The 11,443-nt window shown below is 47.1% G+C and overlaps 1 long non-coding RNA gene and 1 pseudogene across 1 annotated transcript; one reads left to right on the top strand and one right to left on the bottom strand.

Annotated features, from left to right (window-relative positions):
* Positions 1-1,435: 1,435 nt before the first annotated feature.
* LOC140532322 (class I histocompatibility antigen, Gogo-OKO alpha chain-like) lies at positions 1,436-4,136 on the bottom strand (annotated as a pseudogene).
* Positions 4,137-5,850: 1,714 nt separating this feature from the next.
* LOC140532324 (uncharacterized) lies at positions 5,851-6,962 on the top strand. Its single transcript, XR_011976455.1, has 2 exons — positions 5,851-5,976; positions 6,418-6,962. It is a non-coding gene; the product is annotated as an uncharacterized lncRNA (long non-coding RNA).
* Positions 6,963-11,443: the final 4,481 nt, after the last annotated feature.

Genomic DNA, 11,443 nt, shown 5'->3' on the forward strand with positions numbered 1-11,443 from the left:
AAGCTGGACTCTGGGGTCACAGGGTTTGGACATCAGGGCTAGAAAAGCAACTCCAGTTCTATGAGAGATATTTCACATTTCAGTGAACTAATTATTCATAAGATATAAAAGCAGAACTTTTGTCCAGCTCCTTGTAAGTCACATGGCGGACCAGCAGCCTTTAGGGTTAGGGTTAGAAGAGAGAAGACAAGTCCTCCTTGCACAACCCTCCAGAACTGGATGAGCAAGGCAACAGGGCACCTCTGGGCTCAGAGGAAGATAGTGTGGCCATGTACACCCCAGGGGAGATCATCCACCCATTTATTACCACTGGTCTTTCCTGGGAGATGAACAGAGACTCAAAGACAGCCTTGAACCTTCTGTTGCAAAAACTATGTCCAGTCACTCAGTGTGGTATGAGCAACAAATGTCCCAGCACGATCCCAGGATCTGACCTGCCATATCTGTAGTAAATGTTTGCTTTTAATTATCAAATATCAGCTAGGAGACAGTTGGGCCTGAGTCTGCACCACTTTGTGATTGCCTTCCTTAGGTCAATTAATAATTGGAATGGGAGACTCAAACACACAGGAATTTTTGAACAAGAGAGAAAAATTTGGATGGCCTTGGATGAGGAAAAAAAATTGTTCGATGCTAAACTGAGATGGTGATTATAAGATAGGGAGAGAAATAAAAATAAATAAAATATTCCCCTTTTAGGAAAGAAATATTGGGGCACAACAAAAGAGGGAAAGGTGAATGTTCCCAGTAGCATGAACCATTCCAAAGGGGGAGGAGAGAAGTAATATGTGGAGAAAGATCAACTGACTCTAAACAAGTACAAGGTCAGGATTCCAGGAAGACAGGAAGGGGGAGGGGTTTCTTCCTATTTAGAGACTAGATATTTCTTCCTTCATTAATTCCAAAGGGAAACTCTTCCCTTCCTCAGAGGGAAGATGAGCCCCCACCCTGGGCCTGTCCTGAAAGGGGACAAGGCGGTCACTTAGTGCACTGGCCATCACCAACAGAGATGGAGCCTCATGGCCCGGGACTGAGCCCTGAGCAGAGAACACAGAAGCCCTTAGGGAGGTCCCCCTCAATTAACAAAAGCAGGGACACACATGCAAGGGGAGGATGGGGAAATGACAACAAAAGATAGAGAATTGGAACCCTCTAAAGGTTAGGGCTGAGGGCTGGCTGAGGGACTCACCACCCAGCAGCCTGCCTGGCCATGGTTCCAATCTCAGGAGGAGTGCACAGCCTGGGTTCTGTGTGAAGCCCTGGAACAAGTCCCAGTAGACCATGTCCATACCTGCCTGGTGTCGAACAAATCAAAAACAAAAGTCTGCCCCCTCACCACGTACAATACACTCTCCCACCCCCAGGCTCCTTCCCCTCTGGGCCCAGCCCCCAGCTGCACTCACAGACATAGCAAAGCAAATAAAAGTCTCAGGCATCTCCAAACTTTCATTTATTTTCTCTTTCACGTGACCAGAACACCTCCACACGGTCATCCTGTCCCCCACAATCCACCATCCAATGTGAAGCTCAGCTGAGATTGTGGAAAAAAGCTGAAGACTACAGAGCAGTGATTCATCGGGCTGTTTTAGCGGTCAGACAGAGACCCCAGAGGTCAGGGCAGCCTCAGATGTGAACCAGACTCATTCCCAAAGGAGACAGAAAGAGAGGAGGGAGGAGGGGAGGGAGGCCTTAGAGAGCAGGGTGAGGGCCCTGATGAGGCTGCCCTGGGCTTGGGCCAGTAGAGTCCAGAAAGGATCACAGGGGTCAGTGCAGGGAAGAGAGGCCAGGGGTCTACAGGGACAATACGGGGACTGCAGGCTGGTTTTCTGTCTCAGCTCCATGCCAGACAATTCTCTCAAGCTGAAGAAGGAAAGACAGATTCATGGGGATCCTCCAAGTGCCCTCTGACCTCCAACCTCTCATCGTTCTGAAGGGTCTGCCTCACCACCCAGCCCATCTTCAGCCCGACCTCCCACAGACCCTCCTCTTTGCTTGGCCTCTCCCTCCTCCCAGGCTCCCAGTCTCACCTTTGGCTGTGAGAGAGACATTTGACCCCTGTGCACTGTCATTGCCTGGAGACAAAGGAGAGAAACACCCCAGTCAGGGACATACATCCCAGAACCAGGGTATGGAAAGGGAAGGGAACACCAAGGGAAGGCTACTGGGCTAAGCCTCTCCTCTGCCTGCTCAGGTCTCAGAGACCGCTGGCCCCTTCTTTCTACCCTTCACTTACCTGCAGCTGGAACATAATCACCTCCTTTTCCACCTGGAAAAGGAAAAAGAAAATTTTCCAGTGGGGAATTGAGAAGAAGAGACCACACTAGGGTCTCAGAAGGTCACTGGTTCATCTTGGAGACACAACAAATTACTGGGACTGGGACTGCACCCCATCCCCCATTCCAGCCCAACCTCTAGATTCAAGGGGAAGAGAGAAAAGAGGCCCCCAAGTGGGCCCTTCCCCACTCCAGGCCTGCCTCCAGGGGTTCCCAGGGTTGGTCTATAGCCTCTAGCTGGGGAGACATCCAGGCCCTTGGGCAGAGATCCCCATGTTCATGTCTGAGCTGAGTCTGAAGCAGATTCCCCACTCAGCCAGCCTGTGACACCCTTGCCAGGCATCCTCCAGAGAAATGGCTTCTAGTTGGGGATTTGTTCATCTACACTCTTAGGGCCCATCTGACCATCCCTTAGATGGGAAGAAGAGGACTTGGGGACAGAGAAACAAGCTGCTGAGACAGGGGAAGCCCGGATCTCCATGTTGCCTGATCCCTAACGATCCCTCCCAGTCCTGCCTACCTGAATGCTTCTTTCTCCATATCCCAACTCCAGCAATGACTGCAGTGAGGAGGAGAAGGGCAGCAGCAATGCCCCCCACAATGAGCCAGGTGGATGAAGACTCTGGCTCTGAAATGGAAAAGGGAAGTGAGAGGCCCTGATCCCTGTCTGGCCTGACTCACTAACCCCTCCCCCACCTTCCCCCCAATAACTCCCCCTCCCTCTGGTCCTGTGGGGTGGGGGATGGTCTTTTCCCAGCCCCTCCTCACTGTCCTCACTCCACTGCAGGGTGAGGGGCTCAGACAGCCCCGCGTGCTGAACTCAGCAGGTGTATTTCCCTTCCTAGCCGGAGGTCACATACACAGCTGCCCACTTCTGAAAGATGCCATCTTCTGCAGGTCTGGTCTAAATGAACTCCTCATCCTGGGGCTGTTCCTCTCCATCCCTCAGCCAAGTCAGGGAGATCTCCTTAGGGTAAAAGTCCTGGGCCCGGCACCGCACGGTCACCTACTCATGGGGGGTGGTGTGGCAGGTCACTCTGGCAGAGGGTGGTTCTGGAGGCAAAGGTCAGAGATATTTCCAGGCTCTTTCTTTCCCCCCTCCCCTCCAGGGGCACAAGCACAAGTGGGGCGGGGGAAAGAACCCACAGCCCAGGCGCTAGGGTACAAAGGGGTCCGGAACTGAGGCGGCAGGGGAGGCTGAGAAGGGCAGACTGGGCCTTGAGTGCTGCGCACACTGGCGTAGGCCTGGCTTTACCTGTCCTCATCAGAGTCTCCTTCCCCATCTCCAGGTACTTCTTCAGCCACTGCACGCACTCCTCCTCCAGGTAGATTTTCCATCCCTCTGCTTCGCTCCTGTCTGCCTCCCACTTGCGCTTGGTGTTCACGGCGTGGGGCACGGCCGCCGTCCACCTGAGGGTCTCAGTGTCCAGGGCGATGTAGTCCTGCCCGTCGTAGGCGTCTTGCACAAACCCGCGCTGGAAGGTGAGCTCTGGGGACACCTCGCAGCCGGACATGCGCTGGAAGGTGTGGAAGCCTGCCCGGCACGGCCCCAGGTCAGTGAGGCCGGAGTTTGACTGATCCGCTGACCTGCCCCTCCACTCGGGACGCCCCGCAGGTTACCGTGGGACTCCTCGGACCCCATGTCCCCTCCCCTCCTGCCCCGCCCCGTCACGCACCCCCCGCGCTCTGGTTGAAGTAGCTGCGCAGGTTCTCCAGGCCCACTCGGTAATTCTGTGCGGTCGCCCGGTGGATCCGCGTCTGCCGCTCCCAGAACTCCGGCTCCTCCTGCTTCATCCGTTCCATCCACGCCGCCCGTGGCTCCTCCCTCTGACTCAGACTATCGGTGTCGAAGCTCATGAACGGCTGATCGTCCACGTAGCCCACGGAGACGAACCGCGGCCCCTCGAGCCCAGGCCCGGTCGCGGCACTCTTGAAATACCTCAGGGAGTGAGGGGCTGGGACGTGGGAACGCGGCCAGGGTCAGGGCAGGGACCGAGGCGTGATCCATGACCCCGGAGTCCTAACCCCGACCCCACGTCCGCACCCGGCATCCCAGCCCTCCGCGCCGAGGCTGATGGCATACTGTGCCCAGCGCTTCTAATTCTTAACTACAGGACTCTAGGGCTTGGAGATCCGCCCATCGCTGTCACGGACTACGCGGACAGGTCCCAGTGCCCTTCTCCCGGACCCCGCCCCCTCTCCCTGTCCCTACCTCAGGTTCGGGTCCCGGTTCTCTCCTACTCCTCACCCCCAGGCCCCCACCTTGTGTCCTCACCTGCCCCCAGCCCCATCCCACCCGCCCCTCGCGATCCTCCGTGAAGCTCTCTAACAAAGCTGTTCCTGGTTCTCTGTCCTCGCCGTTGGATGCGGGGGGCTCTCAGACAGCTGTGTTCCCTTTTAACGCCCCCAAGACCGTCGCCCCCATTCTCCCTCCTGGCTCCTCTACCTCAACGCCTCGTGTACCGCCCCACTCACTCTTCCCCAACCTAGAGAGCGACACTAATGCCCCTCCGCCCGCTCCAAGGCCCAGCTAAGGGTTAGACTACTGCCCCCCGAGTCGCGGGATTCCCGGCTTCTTCCCTTCAGCACCACCCTGAACCCTAACCCTTCCCTTCAGCACCACCCTGACTACACCCGAAGGTGCAGGTTCCTGGGAAACCCATCACCAGCAAGCACCACCGCAGCCGCCCTGGCTGGTGTGGGAGGAGCTTTGCGTAGGAAACCCCCATCCCACCCCACATATCTACTCCACTCTCCAGGGAGCCGCTTCATATTATTCTTTACTTACCAGCAAATGTTTTCGGGGGGCCAGGATCCAGAATGACAGGATAGCGGAGAAAGGAGAGCTCCACGGGCTCCAGGCAGAGAGTCGCATTTCCAGTGGCTTTAGAGGACGAATCCTCAACTTCTGGTTGGCTTCTCAAAGACGATGAAAGACAGCACTCCACAGGCTCCAGGCAGAGAAGCCCCCAGATCACTGAAACCTGTTTACGTTGGCTTTAGAGAAGGACGAATCCTCAACTTCTGGTTGGCTTCTCAGAGGCACTGACAGCCAATAGCAAACGAAAGACAGTAAAAGTCATTGGTGACTAGGCAGAATGAGCATACACAAATTAGGGGAACAAAACTGAAACTGACCCAGAGGAAATGTGCTTTACGGGCCTTGGCTCTTTGTAGAACAGCCTCTTATTCTGCGCATCCTCCTGGGGAGACGCTTGGACTCCCAGCCTGAACCAGAGAAAAAGAAGGTCCCAGCCTTCACTCCTCCCCTGCTGGCCTTCCAGCCTCCAGCCCTCCTCTGTGTGACCTTTTCCCTGGTTAGATGTTGGGAAGAAAATGTCCCCCCCAAACTGAGGGTGTCCGAGGACTGAAGGAATCTGCAGGCTGACAAAAGAGGGTAGAGCCAAGAGAAGGCAGCAGAGCCAGAGACCTGCTTGAGGTCTCCCCCTCACCCCTCAAAATCCTATAAAAATGACCAAACAAATTCTAGAGCAGCAGAAGCCACGAAATGATGGGGAAACAGATTTCCAGCCAGAGACAATCTGCAAGGCCGACAGGAAGGATCTATTACTTCAGACTCAGAGCAAAGCATGGCCCAACTGAACCCGCACAGACTGGATTGGAGCAGACCTCAGGTGCTGAATCGCTGGCAGCTGCAGTTTCCTGACTTCTCAACTCACAAACGCCAAAGATAGTTTCCAAGGTCAGTGAGAACACCCTCTCACCTAGGTGAGAGAGCAGGTCAAGCCCAAAGTGGGGAGGGGAAAGGAGCAGCAGTCCTGGATGTGGTCCTGGGATGAGGAAGAGCTCTGGTGTGGTGGAGCTGTGAAAAGAAAATGGTACTCCAAGTTAAAGGACAGTAAAGAGTGCTTGTGGTTGCTCACAGACCAGAGTGCAGGACAGGAGAGGAGTAAACACCTCTCCCTTAATTATGCCACTTGGGAGAAACTGAAAACTTATAGATTTCTAGAGATATCTCTGAAAACAGCTACACAAAACCTCTGAAACTTAGAGCAGTACAGCCTGCATTTAACAAAGCTCAAAAGTCAAGTAGTTGGCTGGAGAAAATGTCTAAAAAGGGGAAAAAATAAGACTATAGAAGGTTACTTTCTTGGTGAAAAGGTATTTTCTTCTATCCTTTCAGATGAGGAAGATCAAAGCATACAACTGGAGGAAGACAGCAAGGTCAAGGCTCCTCCATCCTAAGCCTCCAAAAAAATAAATTGCTCTCAGGCCATGAAAGAACTCAAAACGGATTTTGAAAAACAAATGAGAGAAGTAGAGGAAAAATTGGGAAGAAAAATGAGAGTGATACAAGAAAATCATGAAAACAAGTCAATAACTTCCTAAAGGAGACTCAAAAAAATGCTGAAGAAAATAGCACCTTTAAAAATAGACTAACTCAAATGGCAAAAGAGGTCCAAAAAGCTACTGAGGAGAAGAATGCCTTAAAAAGAAGAATTGACCAGATGGAAAATGAGGTCCAAAAGCTCACTAAAGAAAATAATTCCTTAAAAATTAGAATGGAGCAAATAAAACTAATGACTTTGTGAGAAATTAAGAAATTATAAAACAAAACCAAAACAATGAAAGAAATAGAAGACAATATGAAATATCTCATTGGAAAAATAACTGACCTGGAATATAGATTCAGGAAAGAGGATTTAGAATTATTGGACTACCTGAAAACCATGATCAAAAAAGAGCCTAGAATTTATCAAGGAAAATGACCCTGATGTTCTAGAACCAGAGGGTAAAACAGTAATTGAAAGAATCCACTGATTGCCTCCTGAAAGAGACCACAAAAGGAAAACTCCTAGGAATATGGTAGTCAAATTCCAGAGTTCCCAGGTCAAGGAGAAAATATTACAAGCAGTCAGACAGAACCAATTCAAGTATTGTGGAAATACAATCAGGATAACACAGGATTTAGCAGCTTCTACGTTAAGGGATAGGAGGGCTTGGAATATGATATTCCAGAGATCAAAGGAGGTAGGATTAAAAGCAAGAATCACCTACCCAGCAAAACTGAATATAATACTTCAAGGGGAAAAATGGATTTTCAATCAAATAGAGGACTTTCAAATATAAGAATCAAGAGAAACATGAAAAGGTAAACAGGAAAAAGAACCCATAAGGGATTCATTAAAGTTGAACGATTTACTATTCCTACATGGAAAGATATGTGTGTATGTGTATATTTTACATATATGTATATGTATATATATGTATATGTATATATGTGTTTATTATATATATGTAGGTAAGTATGTATGTGTATAGGTGTGTATATATACATATGTATGTATGTGTGCATATATGTATGTATGTATGTATGTACAGACAGAGGGCACAGGGTGAGCTGAATATGAAGGGAAAATACCTAACAAAATTAACTGTTGAGAGGAATGTACTGAGAGAGAGAGAAAGGGAGAGGTAGAGTGTAGCAAATCATCTCACATAAAAGAGCTTTTACAATGGAGGGGAAGAGGGGGGCGATGAAAGGGAGTAAGTGAGCCATACTCTCATAGAATTTGACTTAAGGAAAAAAATGACGCATTGAGTATGGAAATCTATCTTACCCAGCAGGAAGGCAGGGGGAAGGGGATAGAAGAGGGAGGATAATAGAAAGGATGGCAGATTGGGAGAAGGGATAATCAGAAGCAAACACTGTTGTGGGGGGACACATCAAGGGAGTGAACAGAATAAATAGAAGGCAGGACAGGATAGAGGGAAATGTGGTTAGTCTTTTTGCAACATGACTGTTATGGAAATATCTTGCATGTCTACACAGATGTATGACCTTCACCAAATTGTTTGGTTTCTCAGTGAGGATGAATGGGGAAGGAGGAAGAGAGAGAGTGTGGAACTCAAAGCTTTAAAAATGAATGTTAAAAATTACTTTTGCATGCAGCTGGGAAATAAGATGTACAGGCAATGGGGTATAGAAATCTATCTTGCCCTACAGGAAAATAGAGGGGAGGAGAATGCGAGAAGGGGGGTGGTGGTGATAGAAGGGAGGACAGATTGGAGCAAGGAGTGGATGGGGTGCATGCTATCCTGGGGTGGGGGTGGGCAGACATGGAGAGAAAATTTGGAATTCAAAATCTTGTGGAAGCGAATGTTGTAAACCAAAAATAAATTATGTGTATATATGTGTGTGTGTGTGTGTGTGTGTGTGTGTATGTGTATAAATTTTAGATGAAATCTGGATGTGTTGCTACTTCCATTTTAATGAGCTCCATCTCAGCTTTGACTCAGACAAGTCTTGTAACCTCCCCAGGCCATGGATAAAGAATAGATCACAGTCCAGTAAGTGGAATGTGGAATCACAGTAGGAAACTTTGTCTCACTAAAAAAAAAGGGCAGCTAGATGCCCCAGTGGATAGAGCTCAGGGCCTGGAGTCAAGAAGACCTCAGTTCAAATCCAGACCTCAGACATTTACTAGCTGTGTGACCCTGGGCAAGTCACTTTCCCTGTTTGCCTCAGTTTCCTCATCTGATAAATGAGCTGGAGAAGGAAATGGCAAACCACTCCAGTATCTCTGTCAAGAATACCCCAAATGGGGCAAAGAGTCAGATAGAATTCAGTTATTAACATAGGGAGAAGTATTATTTCAGCATAAGGTTCATTCTTATCTGCCTAAAATGTGAAGGTATGAATTCCCACTAATCTTTTTGTCAGAAACAAAGAATCTGGGCACATTTTGCAAAATTTTCCCTCTTCTTTGCTTTGTCACCCAACTAGGAAAGCATTAAACTTCCAATTTTATGGAAAACATCATAGTACCCCTGGAAAGGATCTTAGAGATGGTCTTCATTTTACAGATTAGGAAACTGAAGACCACCAGTGTTGAGGTGGTCTCCAAGGAGATTTACACTTTCATCCTCTCATTGCAAATTCAGTCCTCTTTCCCCAACCCCAGGCTGGACTAGAGATGGTCCTGAAGGAGCCTCCCCTGGGAAAGGATACCCGGACCTTCAGAGCATGGTGGAGTCAGCACTATAGGGAAAGACAAGGAAAGAGCTGGATAAGTCCATTCTTTATTATTTTCTTCTACCTTCAGACCAAGCTCTCTCCCATCTTTCTTCTTTTGATCACAATGGAGCTTAAAAAATTCTCTTTAAAACCCGAACCCTGGTCATTTCCATTGTGCTCCCTTCCCCATAGCACAGCTGTCTGGTGCACCAGTTATTAATAGATACTGGGGCGGAAGCCTCCTTTACATATGGAAAACCTGATAAGTTTAAACATGGGACTCCTATCACCATCACAGGACTAGGATGGGCTGAAATATCAGCCAGACAAGTCAAACTAATGATGAAAACTGGACAATTACCTAAGAAAAAATATACCATGGTAATTGTATCCATTCCTGAATACATCATTTAAGTAGATATATTGAGAGGTATGACTTTAAATTTACCTGATGGGAGATACCAATTTGCAGTAAGGAAGGTAGGAAGGTAGGAATTAATACAGTTTTAGTGGGAAAAATTAAGATGTACTCAATTACTTTACCTGAACCTTCTAAAGTAATTACTTTGAAACAGTATCATGTGTCAGGTGTGCAAGATGAAATTACCAATACTGTAAAGGAATATGTTGAGGCAGGAGTGTTAGTCCCTACAACCACCCAATGGATGCCCATGTGGAAAAATCAAAATTGGGAAATCCCTGGCAAACAAATCGGGGGCAAAGAATTATGGGAAGATATATGGGATTTGTCATTGGTTACCAATTTGTCAGTTTTTCATGTAGATGCTCATGTGACCCTCACCACACCAGAACGTGAGTACAAAGCACATGATGATCAACTAGGAAAGTATCACTACTCAACATATTGTCCCTCCCCTGACATCAGCTAATAATCCAGTACTAGCAAAAGGGGTCTATCAAATGGCCGGACATTTAGGGGCCAGGCACACACAAGTGGGCACAAGACCAAGGCATTAGTATCATTCATTGTTAAAACAAATAGCAGAAGAATGTTATATATGTCAGTTGCAAAAGGAATGAACTGTTCCTTGAATAGTAACTGGAGAGATAGCAAGGGGGAAAGTACCAGCACAAATTTACCAAATAGATTATATTGAACCCCTACCCCAAAATAAAGGATAGAAATGTATATGTACTTGTGTACATATACTAGTATACCTATTCAGGCATACTAGTGGCTTGTCCATGTAAGAATGTGACTCAGAAAAACATCTGTAAAGCTCTAGATATCATAAGTCTATAATAGGGGACTGAAATGCAGATTCAAAGTGATAATAGTTCATATTTCAAAGTTAATGAAATGAAGGAATATTGTATATTAAGCAAGATAGAGTGGATATATCATATTCCATATTATCCACAAGCATCTGACTTAACTGAAAGAATGAATGGATTATTGAAAGAATAGTTAAGAAAATTACATTCTAATAATTCTTATCATTAAAAAGATAATTTGTTCACTGCTTTACATAATTTGACTAATACACCATTGGGAGGAAGTACACCTCTAGCCAGAATGATGACTTCAAATCTGAAACTTAGAAACAACAAACACATAAGATCCCAAATATTGCATATTAATTAGACTGTGAGGTCAGATGTCCCAGCACCATATCCAGGGACACCAGGTTTGGCAGGCTATGATTTACATTGATTAGAGGGCTTTCAGTTGGATAGAAAAGAAATAAGAAAAATCTCTCCTGGAATATGTATGAGAATCCCTATAAATCATTTGGACAGATATTACCTAAATCAGGATTAGCAGCTCAAGAAATACATGTATTGGTCAGAGTGATGTATTCTACTTATCAAGCAGAAATTATTGTGACATTTTAAAATTTAGGGGAAGAACCCATACAGTTTTGTAAGAATGACAGAATAATTCAAGTCATTATTATTCCTTGTGAATCAATACCCCTTGTGAAAACTGACCCTCCTTCCAAAATAACTAGCTAAGGGTTAGGTTATACTGATAGAATAAAATTGGGAGCTAAAGTATGGGTAAAATGGAAGTCAGACAATGTCACAAAGGCTGTGAAAATTATAGCATGCAGGAAAGAGTATACAGTAACTGCCACTTATTCAGGAAAAGACCATTACCAAATTGTGCCCTTATGTCATATATTCTGCATGAATGAGGCTATGAGAGTAGGTTCATGGACTCCAGTAG

This window comes from Notamacropus eugenii, chromosome 3 (assembly GCF_028372415.1).
Source record: "Notamacropus eugenii isolate mMacEug1 chromosome 3, mMacEug1.pri_v2, whole genome shotgun sequence".
NCBI lineage: Eukaryota > Metazoa > Chordata > Mammalia > Diprotodontia > Macropodidae > Notamacropus > Notamacropus eugenii.